General features: G+C 46.4%; 1 protein-coding gene across 2 annotated transcripts in view; it reads right to left on the bottom strand.

Annotated features, from left to right (window-relative positions):
• The window catches only part of pvrl2l (PVR cell adhesion molecule related 2 like), a 198,257-nt gene that overhangs the window by 103,521 nt on the left and 74,127 nt on the right, over positions 1-20,609 (bottom strand). The gene's annotated exons all lie outside the window — the stretch shown is intronic.

The following is a 20,609-nucleotide window of genomic DNA, read 5'->3' as shown; positions in this document are numbered from 1 at the left end:
CGAACGCAATCAAGAATCTGCTGCTCTCCAAGTAAACAAGAAGACGAGAGGAAGCACAGGCATGATGTAAACATGATACAAGATGAACATGTTGTTACTTTCATTTAAGGGAACATTAAAGTGGGCTTCATGCAGAGGAGAATAAATTACAGAAGCAAATCAAGTAATAGTATAACAATATAACAATAATAATAATAAACAAAAGGTTTCGGGGCAGTTTTAGCCTTTGGATGAGTTTCTGTAGGTGTGAAGGTTCCAGGTGTAAGGACATGAGCAGCAACAAGTGCAGGTTCAGTCAAACAGCTACATAACTTTCTAAAAATAAGATATTTTTCTAGACTAAATAGGCGTCTGTGTTGAGTTAGAACTAATCTGGAGTCGCAGACGTTGAACAGCACTGAGAGTCTGACAGATTTGACGCACAAAGAGCACAATTAAGCTTTAATCTGTCACGATTAAAGCTTAAATGTGCTCTTTGTGGCCAAGCAGCAGAACCTCTGCAAAGGGATAACATTGTATAAGCACAAAGTAATTGTCAGGTTTGAAACTGTGTGTGTGTGCGTGTGTGTCTTCTCTCTTTCTGCAACACACCATGTGATGAATGTGTTCATTAGAGGCACTTAAGCAGGTGACATGATTTGTGCTCGCCCCGGAGCGATTGCTCTTTTTCTTTGAATCAATCGTCAATGCCGGCGTCCCCACCCACAGAGACGGATCGCCACGGCAACACCACCCAATATTTTACTCAAATCCTCAAAAGTATGAATCAATAACCAACAAATTACATTCGGCTTATTATATTTCTTGGAATTAATGAACTTTAATCCTCGCAATTACCAAATGGTGAAGAAGAGCAGAAGAGAGAGAGAGCGACAGAAATAAAGTCGCAGAGGAAAACAAGAAAGAAGAGGATCAGAGAGAGAGAAATGAAGAAGTTGTAATCCTTCATATTTCAGATATGGAGGCCAAGACCGGCGGCTCAGCCCGTCTGCCAGCTCGCTTGTAGAATTAAGCAGCGGCTTCAAGTGACATTTTTAAAAAGTCTGATTTGGATTTCAACCATTTCCCCTCAACGTGTCTGAGAATAAAACATCATGATGCTCACTGAGGCAAGCACAACACGTTCTGTCTCCTTCTCCTCTCTCTCCCTCTGCTTCCCTTCCTCCTCTGACCTCCGCCCGGTGCTGCAGCAGCGGTCCAGACCCGCTCCAGGCCCGGGATCAAATCCCAGCACGTTCTCTCTCCGCTGCGGCTCAGCTCGCTCTCTGCCCTCTCAGCAAGGCCCCCGTGTCTGCACAGATAACATTCTTGCGGGGAAGCCGGCATCTCAACTCTCCCTACAACAAAAAGGCGATAAGCGCTGGCTAACCACTCGCTCGCCCCAAAACTGGTTCCGGCGAGAAAAGCAGCTCAAGGGATTGATACGACATGAGGCTGCATTCCATACCAGCGAGGAGAACGAGCCGGCCCAGACTGAGCCGGGAAATCAGCTGTAAGACGCTCACACAGTCAGGATAACAAAGGATGCAATGCTGGGATTTGTGTGTGTGTGTGTGTGTGTGTGTGTGTGTGTGTGTGTGTGTGTGTATAATGTGTGTGTGCAGGCGCTGTGGAATTGGTTTGGATTTAGAATATGCATGCATCCACAGGTTCACTCATGTGTATAGGTAGAGTATGAAGTGTTTGTGAAGGAATATGGGTACTTAACGGTCTTTGTGTGATTGTGGGTGTGTGCGTGTGTGTGTGTGTGTGTGTGTAAAGCAGAGTAGAACACAATGTGATTGCATATGAGACTGACTCAGCCGCTGAACCAGAGTCTTTACCCTGAGGGAGACAATGGACTGTCAAACCATCTATTCATTCACACGACACACACACACACACACACACACACACACACACACACACACACACACACACAAATGCAAAGTGGCTGTCAATTTTTTCCACACCGTAAATGAACAATTACAGAAGAACACACACACACACACACACACACACACACACACACACACACACACACACACACACACACACACACACACACACACACACACTGATGATCCCAAAGCACCATCAAGGAAGCCTTTGGAGTGGTGGTCAATCAAGTCACTGCTGCGATAATAAAGAAAGAGGGAAGAAAGAGGAGAGATTCAATAAAAGAGGAAGAGACAGGAAGACTTTGATGCACTGTAAAAAAGAAGAAAAAAGAGGAAGAGAGAAAATGAAAAGGGGATGAGAGAGAGAGAGAGATTGAGAGAGAGAAGACAAATTAATCGTGTGAGAGTGAGAAGTTTGAAATGATTAAAAAGTGAGCGAGCAGGAGGAGCAGGAGGAGCAGGAGGAGCAGGAGGAGCATGAAGCCATGAAAGACAGCAGAGAGCAGAGAGCAGCAGATCACATCACCGGGTTTCCATCAGCGCATGATTCATGCCCGCAAAAAAACCCCGACTCCAAACAGCTCCATGGAGACCAGGCAGAGAGGAGGAGGAGGGGGAGGGGGAGGATGAAGAATGTCTCTTTCAGCATTCTCCTTACATTGAAGAACACAATCATCCCAGTGAAGTTTAAGGGGGAGCCAGGAAGATGAAGGAGAAGAGGAAGAAGGAAGAAGAAGAAGGAGAAGAGGGCTTTGATTCACTTTGGGAAATCACGGTCTCCCTGCGTCTCGATCAATCGGCGGATCAATACATCGCCTTGTAGTTGGTTCAGAACACGTTAACACCATGACATACTGCTCTACAAGAGTCTCTCGTGTCTTATGTCCGTCCACTGACAAGTGCAATGGGACTTAACTACAAGGAATCACACCAACGGAGGAGACATGACATCGTCCTTCATCCAACATGGGCGAGTTTAGTTTCGTCTCCTCAAAGACGAGGCGAGATCTCGTTAAGACGGACGCCCTAATGTAGAGACGAAGACGCTCTCACACAGTCATCACAATCCTCTCTCCTGTTGTCTGTAAATGCCCGAACTACCGCAAAACCTTAACGACTCAGATCTTCTCTTCTCGCTTCCACACAGACGGGACTCAACTTTTGCTTTCTGCAGTGTTTATTCAGCGTTTCCACGCGGCGGCGGCGTGTACGGGGTTAGCCGGGGTCAAGAAGCGATCAGACGATTACACAGATTGCAAGCACGTCTTTTTTCAAACCATTTGTTCTGAAGTGAAGGTCAGGTCTCTCCCTTCAGCGGTAACAATGTACAGAGTCTGAAAGGACTCAACGGCTTCTGCAGAGGGAAAAATGAGCAAAAGCCAAATAAAAAAAAGCCAGCAGAGTGCGTGTGAAAGGTCTGTTTTGAATTTGTGGATTTTCATGAAGGGTTTTGCTTAAACACCTCTGCGATCATCCGGTGCTCGAACGTCCTCTGAGCCATTAAGAACGACGGCCAGAACAATGAATATAACCCCAGGCTGTGACAAACCTGTAATTCCCCTTTAATTCTCCATCCCTGCTAACGCTTCATTTATTTTGCTGGAGCGTATCCCTCACGAGATCGTCCCCATTACGCAGGAAATTGGTGTCATTGCACTTTTACAGCCCTGACCTATCCAATCCATTTTCACTCGCCGTGATTTGCCGGCGACCCCCCCCGATGATCTACAATTTGAAGCTTATTCTGCCGGCGCGTCGCCCCGTGGACGAGAGCATCAGCTAAATGTCTGAAATGTAAATGAAAACTCAAAGAGAGGGGGCGGCTGAATGAATAGCCGCTCTCTGCCTCCGCCTGCCAGAGCGCCGCGCAGATGAATCACGCTTAATTGACATTTAGATGCCCGTGGCATTTGTCTGTTTACGTGGAGCTTTCCCATGTAGACACACACGCAACACACACACACAGGGGCGGCGTGAAGCGTGAAAAATATGCTGATGCTTAACACACTCGTCCAGATTAACATACAAATCACACAAGCTAGAAGCTAAAAGCAGCCAAGCACAACTGGATTGTGTTTTATTATAGTGGATTTATTTCCCACTGATGTGAAAATGTTCAAATTGACTCTTAGACACTAAACATAGTGTGTGTCACCGTCACATTACCCCTCCCCCCCTACACACACACACAAATCGAGTGTGCATCATCTGTTTCTCAGCACTGTGATGTGTGTGTCTCTTACAGCCTTTAAAGGGTTAAATATCTCAAGGGAACAACGTGTTAGACACAACCACGGCTCCTTGTTCTCTGAATTGATTTGATTTTGACATTTTAAATACGAGAAAAAGGGGTGGAAATCTGAATAAACAATTACACACAATTCTGATTCTGAAAAAAGCGATGTGTTTACTTTTTTAATTTCTATTTTCTTTCTTAAGGAGTGAAAATCTTAAATTAAATCCAGATTGAAATTGAATAAACCTGCTTGTTAAAATCAGCAAAAACATTTTGTCATATTTTGATTTAAAGAAGACAATTCCTTTTCAATATCAGGAATAACAATAAGAAGTTTATTTATCAGCAGTAGAACCCAAACTCAGGTACCATTCCACTCTTATCTGACATGATGCAGTTGCTATAGTGACTGGAAACATGCTCACAGTGTCCATCCATCAGTCCGTCCATCTGTCCGTCCATTCTCTATACCTGCTTTTACTGTGCTGGGTCACCGCGGGCTACTGCCTATTCCCAGCATGCACTCTGAACATTACCAGGACTTACACACACTCACACACACATAGGCAGAGAGTTCTCCATTGTAAGTCTTCGGAAAGTGAGAGGAAATCAGCATCCAGGGGAAACTACTCAATAACACCTGACAGGAAGGCCGGATTCAAACCCCAAACCCTTTTTTTCTGTGAGGCCATTTGCTAACCGCTAAGCGCCGCAATTCATGCAATTAGTCCTGCGAGCCAATCAGAGACAAGTAATTGGTATTTATGCCTGAGCTGATCGTTCCGTCCTGCATCAAGGCTTCACTCATCTCCGTGGCTGCATTAGCGTGAGGCAGCGCAGGTGTACCTAATAATCAGGCACCTCTGTGTATAATCGAAACAGAATTCCACAAATCTGCCGTGAAAGGGCTCCGGCGCCGAGCGACCGCCTCATCCGCCGCACGGCACGCTGGGGGAGCTGCATTACGGCTAATTGGCATTTGACGGCTCATAATGGTGGCATTTTGCATGTGGCTTTTCCAGGAGGAAGGACACTGATCAACAATGTGTCAGAGGGGAAGGAAAGGGGAGATTAGTTTGTCACAGCGACGGCTTTGGTTTAACACACAGGGAGTATTAGCTGGCATTTAAAAGCTTGCGGTAGGCGTGTGTGTGTGTGTGGAAACTCCAACCAACCAAATGCCCCATAAACAGTGGCTGAGCACAGAATTACCGGAAGATTCCCTCTAATTCCGCAGGAGAAGCGTTGGTTGGATTCCTCATCGCCTCATCATCCTCACATCTTCTCACACATTCAACCTCAATCCATCAATGTCCATTTTTTTTCCCTGGCACAAATTTAAAGCGCATTATCTGAGTTATTAAGGACAGGAGGCAAATAATGGAAGCGAATAAAATGTGACAAGCCCTTATTCAACTTCAGAGCTCCAGAGCCTGCGCTACTAGATTTCTGTCATTTCCTGTAGAAACTCCAGTCACAATGACAGGAAGCAGCACATTTCTCACACATTTCTGACAAGTTAGTCTTTTCAACCTCGCTAGGAAAGGAAAAGTGAGCTAATGATTGCTTTTACTAATTTGCTGGCAAACTTAGACTCATTTATCCGACTGCAAACTTCATATTTAGTGCGGAGAAGAACAAAAACCTGTCCTATTACTACGGGAACGTCTGGATTTTTTTCTCACCGCACACCAGTGACCCCAATTAACTCCGGCTGGCACTGTGAGCTGGTGGTCTCCCCAATCAGACACACATTTACAGCATGTAGGCGAACACAATGAGCATGCATATGAGGGGAATATCAATGATTTCTGCACATCACAGCTCCCGCATTGTTAATAAATGAGATTTGGTTGTGAACTTCTACACTCGTTCCTCTGAAAGAGAGCAGCAGGTACGTACAGTACCTCAGGGTCCAAAATGAATTCAGAACGAGGAATTTGGACTTTCTTGATTTCTAAGATGCTTATGAAAGACTTTGGACATATAACGAGAAAGGAATAGGTGACTTATCAGGCGGAAATGACCAATTCCAACTCGCAGCAGGCCTGGGTATAATGAGAAATAATGAGATTTAGTTCCGTCTTTTTTTGGGGCATTCTGTTTCATGTAGCCGTACGCCGTGACTGAGACGGCGACACAAAGGGAGAGAGGTAGGTTTTATTTACGGTGCCACTCTAATGGGCAGCTGGCAGCTCAGGAGATATGCATGTACACACAGTGGGTGGTTCCTCAGTAACAACCCAGTAACTCCACTGATGGTGATTCATGTCTCCGTTTGAAAGGTGGTGCATTATTCTGGCTGGGCTCGGTGACTGACGCCTCCCCTGGGCTTGTGACACTCCTTTGAAGAAGTATTTCCAGCAGACCGTCTCCAATGCAGCAACAATCCCTACTCCAGGCAGAAGGAAAAAGCGCCGACTCAGCAGTAGTCGGTATTGGACGCCAGGTGACACCGCCTGCTGCTCGCTCGTCTCTAATCAACTCTACAATATGGCCTCGATACTTAGAGCAGGGATCTGCCCATTTTCCATTTGAAGCACTAAGCAGCTGATAATGTTTACGATACTCCACACAAAAGTCGTTCTCATCATAATGAATGGGGGCCGAGTATACGATTTCCTTTCACAGCAAAAATTGTAGAGCAATGGAGTCGTTTGCTTTCTGATCCGGTGTCATTTACGCATTCCTGACACGCTTTTGAGAGACAATGCTTTGCTGTGTATGAGGGGGAATTAGACAGCATGTAACCTGTGTGTGTGTGTGTGTGTGTGTGTGTGTGTGTGTGTGTGTGTGTGTGTGTGTGTGTGCGCCCAATTCATCCATATGCTTATTATGCAGTGAAAGGCCTCCTCTTATTATCATCATTACCATTACACCACAGTGTAATAGACGTTTATATTATGCCATTTATTTTTCACCAGTGATTGGCATTACAGCCTCCATGAAGCCCACAGATAATAACAGCAGCAAAGCCGTTTAATGCTGCCGTTACGCTTTACACGACACGCTTGACATGTTCCAGAACACTTCACCGCAATAAAGCAAGGATGGAACCAAACACAAGTAGATGGAGATTTCTCTGGAGGTGGTTTTGTAATATCTAGGAAAGAAACAAGTGAAGGGCAAAATGCTTGGACTAAAGTTTCATTCGACAGCCATTTTTATCCCTCAGTGTTGAACAGAAATAGTCTCGGAGTCAGATGTCATGTTTGAGCATATGTAATAAATCTGGCCAGATTGGAAGCGAGACATACAGACGGTCTAATTGTGCAGATCATCTTTCTTTAAAGGATGGAGAGGAGGAGTAGATAGATGTGGTTTATATAGAAAGAAGAGATGTTAAGACACAAGCAAGGAACACAGTGTCCCGCCATAAAGACCTCCAGCGTCCTGCAGGAGAAGGAGGACAGATCAGGACAGGAGGAGAAACCACAATATAAGATCTCTGCTGGGAAAAAAGCCTTCCAGGGTATTTCTGCACAATTTGGGTTCATATCAGCTCGGAATTTACTCAATAATAAAGATATGAGGTTACAGTAAACAGAGAGATACAGATCCAGATAGGGGGCTTTGAAGAAACCTCTGACTTTGCTAGTTTCAGTCCCGGAACAAAGGACGTCACTCTGCCTCCGTAGCAAACACAGGCAAGGTGCCCTTCAGCTGTTGAGCCGTACAGGAGTACAGGAGTGTGTCTGTAGCGGGTGGGCAGCTCCCTGGGGCACATGTGCTGCGTGTGTGACTGAATAAATATGGATGCAGAGTGATGCTGAGGCAGAACACTGTAGCTCAGCAGAGACAAAAAAGTTCAGCTCGGTGTGTTTGCATCTATTTTCTCAGGTCTTCCTTTGAGCCCTTTTTGTTCAGGGAGCATGCCTCAGTGTGTAATCTACACACAAAAGTCTCCCCCCCCCCCCCCGCCCCCCCGAGGGCTATGTTTACACAGAAAAAGAACAGAAGCAACAACGGCGGCGTGGAGGTGAAGAACAGCGGGTTCAATATTTCTGTTGTGTGTTCAAAAGCCCCTCTTCAACTCCAGGGATCAGAGGGACGACGTAGGAAGACAATAAGACATTGAAGACCAAAGGAAACGGAGAAGTCGTAGAAATAGATCAGCAAAGGAGACAAAGGGTTGAAGGTCAGAGAAAAATAGACAAAGATGCTGGATTAACTGATATGAGCCGTCTAACGTCATCCGACAAAAAGGCCCACGGCGAAGCGTCGGTGGCTTTTGTTCCGCGCTGCCTTTCATGTGCAGCAACGCCTTTTCATGCCTCAGTCCTGCTGATCAAGGCTCCTCGGCTCAGGCCCCTCCCGACTTCCACTGAAGACTCGGTCCTTCGCTATCTGATGTTCGTCCACTGCTCAATAAACTTTCGTTCTGCCACACGGATCAAAAGGCCGGCGAGGGATTGATCAAAAAGAATTATTCACAGAAGAAAGAGGAGGAGGAGACGAGGATCAGGATCTATAAATATAAGAGGTGAAGCCAGGAACAAATTAGATCGCTATTCATGGAGCACAAGCAAGGGTGAAGATGAGATCACCACGGGAACCAATAAGGAACATCTATAAAAGGAATGGACAGCTTACACCATCAACCATCGGCTCAGCATTGAGGAAAAATGATGAATTTGGTTCAAATAAATGATGCATCGCTTAGTTACACCATCATTTAATCAAGATTACCAGAAATAAACATGCCAAATAGTCAATCACATCAAATGTACGTCAACCAAAACCTCTGATCTGAACCTTCAACCCTCCAACTCCCTCTCCTGTTCCTACACACGTTCTCTCATTGCGTAATCGTGGCATTGAAGCAAAAACTGGCGCCGGTCCCGACTTTGACGGCAACAACACAAGCGGCTTACGAACACTGAAACATGATTGACGTCTGAAACCAAAAGCCAAACTGGATCCTTGATTGGAGGAGACGGTGGTTATCCGAGGGCATCCAGCTGATGCTTCTGTCCTTGTGGCAAATGAGTTTCTCTTCCCGTTTGGCTGTAGAAAGAAGCGAAGCACAGAACGGGGAACCGAGATCTTGTTCCGGCCTTGATGTATCACTTTTATATTACCGGAAGAATCAGCTCTGTAAGTATAGTTTCTCTTCAGTCGACACATTTCAAGCGCGAGGCCGACGTGTCTCTGACAGGCGGACAGACAGATTCACTTCCACTTTTACACTCAGATCTGCAGAGGGCTCCTGCTTCACTTATAGATTACATATATAACCCCGCAGAGCAGAGCAGAGCAGAGCAGAACAGAGCAGAGCAGAGCAGAACAGAGCCGCTCTATGAGGCTGACAGTCAGGCATCACTTCCTGTTTGAGTGCACAGCAGGGGGGCTCTGGGTTTTTGCTGGCAGGGCAGGACTCCACTTGTGCCCTAAAGAGGCTGAGGGTTACTACAGATCAATACAAAGTTATAGATTTGTTTTATTGAGTCAACACCTTCATCCTTTCATGACACAGTTTAACCCCGACGGGAGCTTTCTCTCTCTCTCCTCTCTCTCCCTCTTCCTCCCTCTCTCTCTCCCCTGGGTTACGACTCCACCACCCATAGGGCACGAGGGGGTCAATGGATGATGAACACCTTTGAGTGTTGCTCCATCACTCCATTAAAGTGACAGAAAAGTCTACAATCTATCCCTTGGTGCAGGGAGACATCTGGTGTCCCCACATGTCACCAGCACACCCTGCTTGTTTTCACAGGTAAATTGAAAGGATCGTTTTGTATTTGTAATGTTTTGTGTTGCAATTGTAATTTCCTGTGAAACATTGCACCAATTAAACCTCACACTGTTTCCAGTTTACATCATTTGAACGGAGCTGTGTCACCTGAAATAGACCGAGCAGCAGCAGCAGCACTTTGCGATTTATTCCTGTTCTGGTTGCCAGGCGGCTTCTACTTCTTCTTCTTCTTCTTCTACTTCCTCCTCTGGCCACCTCCCGTTCCCTGGCACAGAGCTGTTCAACACTTTTCTACCCGTTGCTCACTGGCATCTACTCTCATCCCTGGTCTCTATTTTTGGTCGGAGCTTCACATCTGCGTCCGTGTGTCTGCTCTTCAGGCATGTTGTCCAAGCACGTTCAGTCTGGATGCTGCTCTGTCCACCCACACTCATCAAGGTGTGCTTAGCTGCCCGGTTAGCCATTCCTCACACGCACGTGCCTCCTCTCCTGCTGCATTGTCGGCTTTTTAACGCTCAGTTAAGAGTTTGAATGCAGATCGGAAAGTATAAACGCTGCATAACGCCACTCGCATGATTTCACAACACAAGGGAGCAACTTCCTGCTGCTGATTCCGCTTTGTCTTCACCAATTCACACCCATATTTCTGTATTTCCTTCTGTTTATGTCCGACAGCAGACTTATTTTGGATCTGCGGAAGCTTATAAGAGCTCATTAAAGTATTTCAAATTAACAAACTGTGTGAAATTATTTGTTTAGCCATTTAATAAGCGGGAGAATGTATCCTCAGCGGATGATTAATGTAGAATTAAAGCCCGACAGGTCTCCTAATTACGGCCTGAGGATGCATTATGCCTCACATAAAGTTAAGTCAAAAAGTGCTAAAGTCAAAAACAGTTGAATATTGGCCTTCTTATCGCAATTGTGCATATTTCCCATAATTAAATACGTTTTCCAAATCATAAACGGCAGCAGGTCAGCGTGGATCGTTCACAACTACCACTGTTTTATTAGAAAGTCAGACATTGTTAATTTTAATAATGTTTCCCGGCCATTTCTGCTGGAAAAGGAGCAGAAGGAAGTGATGCGGCTGCCATCAGCAACAATAAACGTGAAGAATGGAGAGCAGGAGTGAAAATGTTCTGCTTGGAGGCCATTTTAAACTTCAGCACACAGAGAACACACCGTCTATGCTCTTACGCCTCAGGAAGTACGATGATGTCGCACTTAGACGCAACATTAAATGTAAGAAAGTGTTTATCGGGTTTCAAATTATTAAAAACAAATCTCAAAGTGACTCAACTCACTGCGGTTGAATGATCTCAACCCCTGAGATGTTGGCTCACTGATACAGAACCAGGGGACGATCACAACAACGGGGTTTCAGGGTTTGCCTCATTTCATTTGAGAGCAATCACCAGCTAAAGACTAAGAGGAGTAATATGACCAACCAAGCACTGAACTCTAATTACTGATATTTTCTGCCAGAACGAGAAGCAAGAGGCAAATAACTGGATTACAAAGCTGAACACAAATTAATAAGGCGAGGGAAGAACGGCGCCATTAATGCCGGCTCAGACAGACACGGGCTCTTTGAATGAGCAGAGGTGCGGGAGCAACAAATAGAGAGTTTAGTAACCACAGCTTGAGACCCCTTTTTGTGCGCTCGAATAAAAAAATCGACAAACGCTTAAAAATTACAGACATCAGGTCGCTTCAGCTCAATCATTCATATTCTGCCTCCAGGTTGAAGCATGAAGCGGTAATAATTTATAGTGCGAGTCCGTGGTTCTGCACACACACACCCACACATAACACATTACACATTACAGGGCCGTAACTCTTTGAAGACGCGCTAATAAAGCAGGTGACTCCTGCTCACCGGCCCCCGATCACCATCAGGGGATCCTCCTGTGATTTTATGACACTTACAACAAGTTTAACGGTGGGTCTCACCCCAAAGCTCATTAACCACACACACACACACACACACACACACACACACACACGCCCCCAAAACTTCTCACTCAAAGAAATCACACCTGAGCTTTGCTTTTTGTTTGTTTTTGTAGCACGAAACCAAAGAAACTTTATCAACAAAGTATCCAACCTTCCACATGGAGACAAGCAAAATGGTAGAAGAGGCAGAAATGGCAGAGAAGGGATAGAAAGACAGGGAGAGAGACAGAGAGAGAGGGAGAGAGAGTGAGACAGAGAGAGAGGGAGAGAGAGAGTTAGTGCTCTTTGTGTGCTGAAAATGGGAGAAAGCTAAGAAGAAATGGATGCAGGCCCAGAGGGAGGGAGGGCAGAACACAGTGTACCAGAGCATTATGGGCTGAAATTACATAGGACACAATCTCTCCTGTCTCTCTGCTACAATTGGATTCATACACAGGATTCCCATTTTCTCTCTCCCTCTCTCTCCCTCTCTTCATTCATATCAACAAACCTATTCCCTCTCCCTAGCTCCCTCTCTCTCTTTCCCATCTTTCTCTTTCCCTCTCTCTTTCCCTTGCCCTCTCTCTTTCCCTCTCTCTTTCCCTTTCCCCCTCGCTCTTTCTCTCTCTCTCCTCCCTCTCTCTCTCTCTGCAGTGATGACAGCTCTACTGTATTATGAGTGTGAGATTTGCTGTGACCGGGCATCTGCACGGGGTGTGCGTCTGGCGTCTGTGATGTGTGTGTGTGTGTGTGTGTGTGTGTATCTGTGACCTCTATGAATCTATTATCGCTGCAGGTATCACGATCACATCCAACAGTCACGCAGGCTGACCAATCGCTGCCAAGATCGGGCTATTTACTGTGTGTGCTTGCCTGTGTGCGTCTCTGTGTGAATGTGCGTCCGTGTGTGCGTGTGTGTGTGTGTGTGTGTGTGTGTGGTCCCATATGTGGATGAGTCTCTGATCCCTGGCTGTCCTTGCAGTGCCCCCATCTCTTTCTCTCTCTCTCTCTCTCTCGTGTAAACGCACATATACCACCTACAGACTCGCACACACACACACACACACACACACACACACACACACACACACACACACACACACACACACACACACACACACACACACACACACACACACACACACACACACACACACACACACACACACACACAACCCCCAGCTGTTTCCAGTCTCTCTGCTGTCAAACTGACAGACACTAAGCAGACTGATCTCTTCAGCTGGAGCTGTCGACCTCTCCTCCTCTCTCCTCCTCTCTCCTCCCGACTCCCCATTGTCTCTGCTTTCTTCTCTTCACTTCCATCTTTCTACAGTTCTCCTCTACGTCTCTCTCTCGCCCTCCATCTCTCCTTCTCTCTTTCCTTCCTCTCACCTCCTCCGGTCCATCTGACATTCTCTCACTTGTGCTCCTTTACATTACTGCCCAGGCTGTTCAGTAGAAAGCGATACTCCCAAGGCTTTTAGCAGAGATGTACCTTTCCCTCACACCTCGGCTTTATTTGCATATTCACATCCAATTTACATGAGAAACAACCAAGAAGCTGCAGATTCCCCAGGTGACCGACGCATCTCACAGTTACAGCTGGCAACTTCAGGTGAACCGCCACATAATCAACAACGTGCAAATAAAGTGTGAATCCAACACACACACACACACACACACACACACACACACACACACACACACACACACAGGTGCCAAAAGGAAATCAGACATAAAGAAAATAAATAATGTGAAATGAATTATTGGACTTGTTATTGAACATAATACAGTGATTGCAGGTAAATATTCCGTCCTGTGAGATGGAACTGTTGCTATATTTTAGTACACTTAAGTGGTAAAAATATTACTGATGGGGCTTTTAATCTCCAAGGGAGGCGAAGAAATTACATTTTCCATTAAATACCCAGAGCGCCGTGTGTTTTCCCAGATCAGCCTTTGTTTGTTTTTGTGTGTCGTAGGCAGAATGTGATCGGAGCTTATTTAACTGTGCTGATAAGGACGACGCCGCAGATATAAGATCTATATTAGCTCAGAGGAACTGTACAGATCTAGGAATGTATTCACGTTAAAACGTTGGTAGAGATCACAGCCGAGTTGAACCAGTCAGTCATTTTCCTCTGGCCCCTCCGTCTCCAATCTGCTCTCGCAGCGATGCATCATGCCTCTTATTATCCGTCTGCTGCCCTCTTGACTTCAACAATATGTCGCCACATTCTGCTTTCTGTTTAACAGTCTTATCAGCCTGGGGTTAGACAAGCTAGGCTGATGTCGTGGGCGGAGGAGCTGCATGTTCCTTGAGAATAGATTTCATGTGCATACACTGTATATGGTAATATAGGGACCACGAGGCACTGCTGGTACTCCAGCAGTAGGAGGCTCGTCTGCCATTCTGCGCTTACAGCTCATTATTTTTGGTTTCTCTGTCTGCAAACAGATCGTAAGGTTAATTCTCTGAACTCTTGCTAGCACAACCAGACCACACAAGGTCACGAGGTGCCCAAAGTCTAGCCTGACGGGCTCCGGTAGGATGCTCGTGTTGCTCTGTTTCTGCAGGATGAGCAATTAGCTAACACTTCACAGCTCTAACAGTGGGACAGTCTGGATGTTTCAATGCCTCTTTGTGCCCTCAGGAGGATTCTGGAATTAACATGAAAATTAGACAGCTGAGATATTTTGAATGACGTGCAGCTGCCCAAACAAGTGGAAAACGTTCTTTCTCTCTCTCCATTTCTCTTTCTTTCTGTCTGAGTTCTATGCCCACGCTCTGTTAGACTGTCGTTTGCCCTCACCTTCCTTCAGGCACCTCCAACTCTCCACTCTACCTCTCCCTTTGTCTTTCCTAACCATGCCAACTCTCTCCTCCTCTCTCTCTCCCTCTCTCCCTCTCCCTTGCCCATGATCTACCAAAGGTCACACTTCTGCCTCCATCCTCTTTCAGAAAAACCCATTGTCCCTTCTTGTGCTCCATAACCCTTCGTCTCTTTCATCCCCATCATTTTGTGTGCTTCTCTTCATCCCTCGCCCTCCATGCCACTTCGCACCGCTTTAATCTGCTTCTGGTTCTCAATTGGCTGTTGTTACATTGGGGGCCTATTGCATCGCTCATTCTCCTCCAACTCTTGATCCTTGTTTCTTACTCCCTCCAGTCTTTCTTTCAGCCTCTCTGCCCTTCTCTGCCCACTTTCCTTCCCACTAAGTGTTGAAGTTTCGAAGCTCGCCAGAAGGTCAATTATTTACACCCTGATGTCGCTAAGAGACCAAGATTCTTGAAGTCTTGAAGGAACAGAACTTGTCCCTTGAATTCCCTGCATGTGTGGCGAATGCACGACCCATCAATTCATCTTTGCAGCCTTTTCACTCCGCCTGCGCTTCCTGTTTTGTCCAACCTGTCATCATTTCTGCAGCCCCTCTCATCAGCAGACCACAAACGTACCCTGACTTCACCTGAATGACCGCCCCAGTTTAATAATAGCACCCAATCTTTCAAGCTTTCTTGCTGATTACAGCAGGATTCAAAGCTCTTGGATAACACTGAGCACTTCAAAGGCTGGAGCTCAGGTTGCACACTCCCTGGGCAATTTGTTCACATTTAATGAGACAGGTAATTCACTGTGTTCCTCTCAAGTTCTCCACAGAATACCCAGAATTAACACAGCCCATGCATGTGATGAATTAGCCCAGCAAGAGGCAGAGCTACCCACCTCCCCTCCACCTACTGTACCTCCAAATTTCAACGTGTCAAGTCTCCTGGAGCGCTGAGACGTGACACTAATTAGATTCCTCTAACAAAGACAGAGAGACGCTGAAGGTAAAGCTAAGTGTTAACACTTCCAGATAAGTGATACTTTGGTTTTTCTTGGGGTGTTAAGGCAGACAGACAGAGTTATTTATGCATTCAACAGTTACAGAAGCAGAACTCACAGCACTCAGTTACTGGGGTCAACCGAGTGCAAGTAAAAGTGTAAAAGTGTAAAAGTAAAGTAAAAGTGGCTCTGCAGTGGAATATTCCTTTATGTGCGACTCTCTGGGGTCTACATTGTTTCCAGCGCTTGGACCCAACCTGCACTGATCTGGTTACACTGAGCTCATTGTCGCTTCCAGGCCTTCAGGGGAGCAAACTCTTATTCTAACTTCAAATTCATACACTTATTCGTACATTTATAACACAAAAAAGCTAAATTTGAGCTTCCATGTACTTTCATATGTAAATCAATCATTTCCTCATAAAGTTAAAGGCATTTTTCAGTGGGGAACATGACTCCAGAGGGTGGCCCAGCCTCTTCCTTTCAGTATTTACCAGTGAAACCAGTTATTTCCCCTGCATGAAGCAGCACAGCCAGCAGCCATGAAGGAACCACGCATTATTAAAATGAGCATTTGCTTGAAGACGACACTAATGTGCAGCCATAAAACGTGAAAACCTTATTTTCCCCCTAACACACCACCGGAATGGAAGTCCAACTTATCACCCACTAACTACGCTGAACCAAACCGGACTGTAGATGTTCAACTCCCTCGCAAAGGTGAGCTGCTAATAAGCACCTTTATTGTTTTTTTACTCGAGCGAAATCTCTACAACTCCTCCGTGCAAATTCGTGAAAATGCAGCCCAATTATAATTCACATCAAGGCGTTTCCGGACCAATTTCTTTGTTGTGTCTGAGAGGGCTTTCGTGCCACAATGCATAATCAATCAGCGCACTCCAAAGGAAAAATAGAGCAGACCTTGAGGGTCTGAAATGGCTTCAGCTGCAGCTGGGAGAGTCTGAAAAGCCACAGCTGAGCTACAAATCTTCAGTATTTCCAGGATGATTACGATTGAGAAGAAGGCTTTGTTATGGTTTGTAGTCGCGGTGCTTGAAACACGTGTTGGATGTTCACGTGTTGAGTGTTTTGCCCCTGCACACCTGTCTCCGTGTCCTAAGTGATGTAGTGTCACACTCATTATGTTTGCCATCTTTATAGTAGTGAGAGACTTTGAATTCAGAGATTGCTTTGCATGCTGGGAGATTTCCCGGCGCTTTCATCGGTTCTGATCTCAGCAAACAATCAGTCTCAGATATTTTTCCGACAGATTGAACCGCCAGCCAGAAATCCCAGCATGCAAAGCCGTGGGAAGGAGTGGACTGTGACCTCTGAGCAGACGGGGTGAGAGCAAACTCTGGCAACTTTTAAATATTTAAACACTCTCTTAACAGGGCAGGGAGTAGTTTGATCTGAAAAGGCAAAGTCAGGCACAGGTCTCAGAACAAACACAGGGTCAGAACCCCTGCTGCCCTCGCTCAGGCAGCACTGCTTCAGCTGTGACCAGGATGTTTGCCCAGATAAGCCCCAGATGATGGAGAAGTCACATTCTCATTACTAAATAGAGTTTGCAGAGCCGGCAGCTTGTCTGTGGAGGATCTTGTTAATTCCGCCCTCCTACCTGGCCTTGCACTGCGGAAAAGAATATTTTGGTCTTTATTTGCAAGTAAACCTGCATATATTAGCCTGCATTTACACCCAATGACTTCACTTTGGCGACCATTTTAAACAGCACCCATCTGACCACAGCAGCCTGAGCCACGACGATTCCCACAGCTCCACTGAATCTCCTCAGCACCCGGACGTGATGGGTGCAGCAGCTTTCATTGAGATGTATGTAGCTACTAGCCTCCAGCACACACACACACACAGAGGGAAGAGCAGGTGCATGTTGGCACACTGGTCTGATCATTAATAACCGATGCTGCACATACACACTCACTTCTAAACTCTTGCCATGATAAATAAAAACCACATTAAGATGCATGTCTCATCTTTCACACACACAGCAACCTTTTCACACTCACCCATGACCGTATACTTTAACACACACACACACACACACACACACACACACACACACACACACACACACACACACACACTTCCAACACAAGACAAATGAAGGCTGCTTCTCGTTTACTAGGTAGTGCAGACAGGCCCTTATAAAACATGCATGCTATGTATTCCCTGCCTACACACACACACACACACACACACACACACACGCAAATAACACAAGCAAAGAGTGTAAGAGCAGATTCGTGCGGCTGTGGGTCCATCATCTTTGACAGGCTATTACTTTATCATACGTCACACACGCACACACACAAACACACAATGGCTGAAACGCACACAAGCATACACCCACACACTCCACGGCGAACGTACACAGCACAGCGAGCGTCCAGCGTGAGCATAGGTATGCAGGCAAACACACACAGTACACACTGATGTGCAGGTTAATAATTCATGGCCCTGGTTAAGAGGGCAGAGCGCCCTCCTTAATAAATTATTGACAAGCAACATCTACACTCACTGCACCTGACCTGAGGAGCAGCCAGCGGGGAGGGAGGGGGAGGAGGAGAGGGAGGGAGAGAAGGGAGGGAGGGAAGATAGATAGGAAGCACATGTGAGGAAGAGGAGAGGAAGGGGGCATGGGAATGAGAAACACTGGGTTCTTCTATTATACAGAGGCAGAGAGTCTATAAGTGAAAACCTAAACAAAACCCCCGGAAGCCTTTAAATTGAAATTTAAATGGAATTGAGATAAGGGGAGGCCAGGGGAGGGGAGCAGGGAGACGCGGAGAGACTGGCTGATTGGCGAGCAGCTGTGTTTTTCTGCCTTATTTATCGGCCTCTTTTGTTGCGAGGAGTTCCCTGGGAAGCGACACACACAATATTCATTTCGAAACAATTTCTGCCTGTTGCTGCCCCCCGGCACCCCCCGGCCCCCCCTCTGTTGAGGAGCTTGGATGGAAGCCCGACACTTTGGTTGCGTTTGTCTGTCCATGTGTCACTCACAAGGCAACAAACGGAACAACACAAAGCAAAACACACACACAAGGAAACCAGCTCATCACACAGAGAACGTTTTCTGTGTGCTCGCATTTACATATCCTTCTTCCTCTTCTTCTTCTTCAGCGTGCATGCTACTATTGTAAATATTTGGTTTTGACTTGTGAGGCTGCGGTTCATTACATCTGTAATTACCTCCATGGTCTCACCTGCGCCTGTTGCTGTGTTTGTTAGCAGGGACACTTGGCCCAGGGACAAAATGATTCCTCAACATTACTATAGAGCGAGCGAGAGAGAGAGAGAGAGAGAGAGAGAGAGAGAGAGAGAGAGCAAAAGAGACAGAAAGGGAAGAGGAGAGAGAGGAGAGGAGAGACAGTGAGAGAGACAGAGACAGAGACAGAGAGACAGAGAGAGAAGAGGAGAGAAAGAGAGAGAGGAGAGAGAAGGAGAACAAGAGAAAGAGAGAGAGTGAGAAAGAGTGAGAGAGCAAGAGCAAGAGTGTGAGAGAGAGAGGTAGAGAGAGAGAGAGTGTTAGACAGAGAGAGAAGAGGAGAGAGAGAGAGTGAGACAGAGAGAGAAGAGGAGAGAGAGAGAGGTAGGGAGAGAGAGAGAGGTAGAGAGAGCGAGAGAGAGAGAGTGTGAGAGAGAGAAGGAGAAAGAGAGCAAAAGAGACAGAAAGGGAAGAGGAGAGAGAGGAGAGGAGAGACAGTGAGAGAGACAGAGACAGAGACAGAGAGACAGAGAGAGAAGAGGAGAGAAAGAGAGAGAGGAGAGAGAAGGAGAACAAGAGAAAGAGAGAGAGTGAGAAAGAGTGAGAGAGCAAGAGCAAGAGTGTGAGAGAGAGAGGTAGAGAGAGAGAGAGTGTTAGACAGAGAGAGAAGAGGAGAGAGAGAGAGTGAGACAGAGAGAGAAGAGGAGAGAGAGAGAGGTAGGGAGAGAGAGAGAGGTAGAGAGAGCGAGAGAGAGAGAGTGTGAGAGAGAGAAGGAGAAAGAGAGCAAAAGAGACAGAAAGGGAAGAGGAGAGAGAGGAGAGGAGAGACAGTGAGAGAGACAGAGACAGAGACAGAGAGACAGAGAGAGAAGAGGAGAGAAAGAGAGAGAGGAGAGAGAAGGAGAACAAGAGAAAGAGAGAGAGCGAGAAAGAGTGAGAGAGCAAGAGCAAGAGTGTGAGAGAGAGAGGTAGAGAGAGAGAGAGTGTGAGACAGAGAGAGAAGAGGAGAGAGAGAGAGGTAGAGAGAGAGAGAGTGTTAGACAGAGAGAGAAGAGGAGAGAGAGAGAGTGAGACAGAGAGAGAAGAGGAGAGAGAGAGAGGTAGGGAGAGAGAGAGAGGTAGAGAGAGCGAGAGAGAGAGAGTGTGAGAGAGAGAAGGAGAAAGAGAGCAAAAGAGACAGAAAGGGAAGAGGAGAGAGAGGAGAGGAGAGACAGTGAGAGAGACAGAGACAGAGACAGAGAGACAGAGAGAGAAGAGGAGAGAAAGAGAGAGAGGAGAGAGAAGGAGAACAAGAGAAAGAGAGAGAGTGAGAAAGAGTGAGAGAGCAAGAGCAAGAGTGTGAGAGAGAGAGGTAGAGAGAGAGAGAGTGTTAGACAGAGAGAGAAGAGGAGAGAGAGAGAGTGAGACAGAGAGAGAAGAGGAGAGAGAGAGAGGTAGGGAGAGAGAGAGAGGTAGAGAGAGCGAGAGAGAGAGAGTGTGAGAGAGAGAAGGAGAAAGAGAGCAAAAGAGACAGAAAGGGAAGAGGAGAGAGAGGAGAGGAGAGACAGTGAGAGAGACAGAGACAGAGACAGAGAGACAGAGAGAGAAGAGGAGAGAAAGAGAGAGAGGAGAGAGAAGGAGAACAAGAGAAAGAGAGAGAGCGAGAAAGAGTGAGAGAGCAAGAGCAAGAGTGTGAGAGAGAGAGGTAGAGAGAGAGAGAGTGTGAGACAGAGAGAGAAGAGGAGAGAGAGAGAGGTAGAGAGAGAGAGAGTGTTAGACAGAGAGAGAAGAGGAGAGAGAGAGAGTGAGACAGAGAGAGAAGAGG

Source organism: Genypterus blacodes, unplaced genomic scaffold, assembly GCF_046128005.1.
Source record: "Genypterus blacodes isolate CSIRO-AG114 ecotype Tasmania unplaced genomic scaffold, CSIRO-AGI_Gbla_v1 ptg000438l_1, whole genome shotgun sequence".
In the NCBI taxonomy this organism is placed as follows: domain Eukaryota; kingdom Metazoa; phylum Chordata; class Actinopteri; order Ophidiiformes; family Ophidiidae; genus Genypterus; species Genypterus blacodes.
The sequence above is the reverse complement of the archived record's forward strand: the minus strand, read 5'-3'. Positions and strand labels throughout refer to the sequence as shown.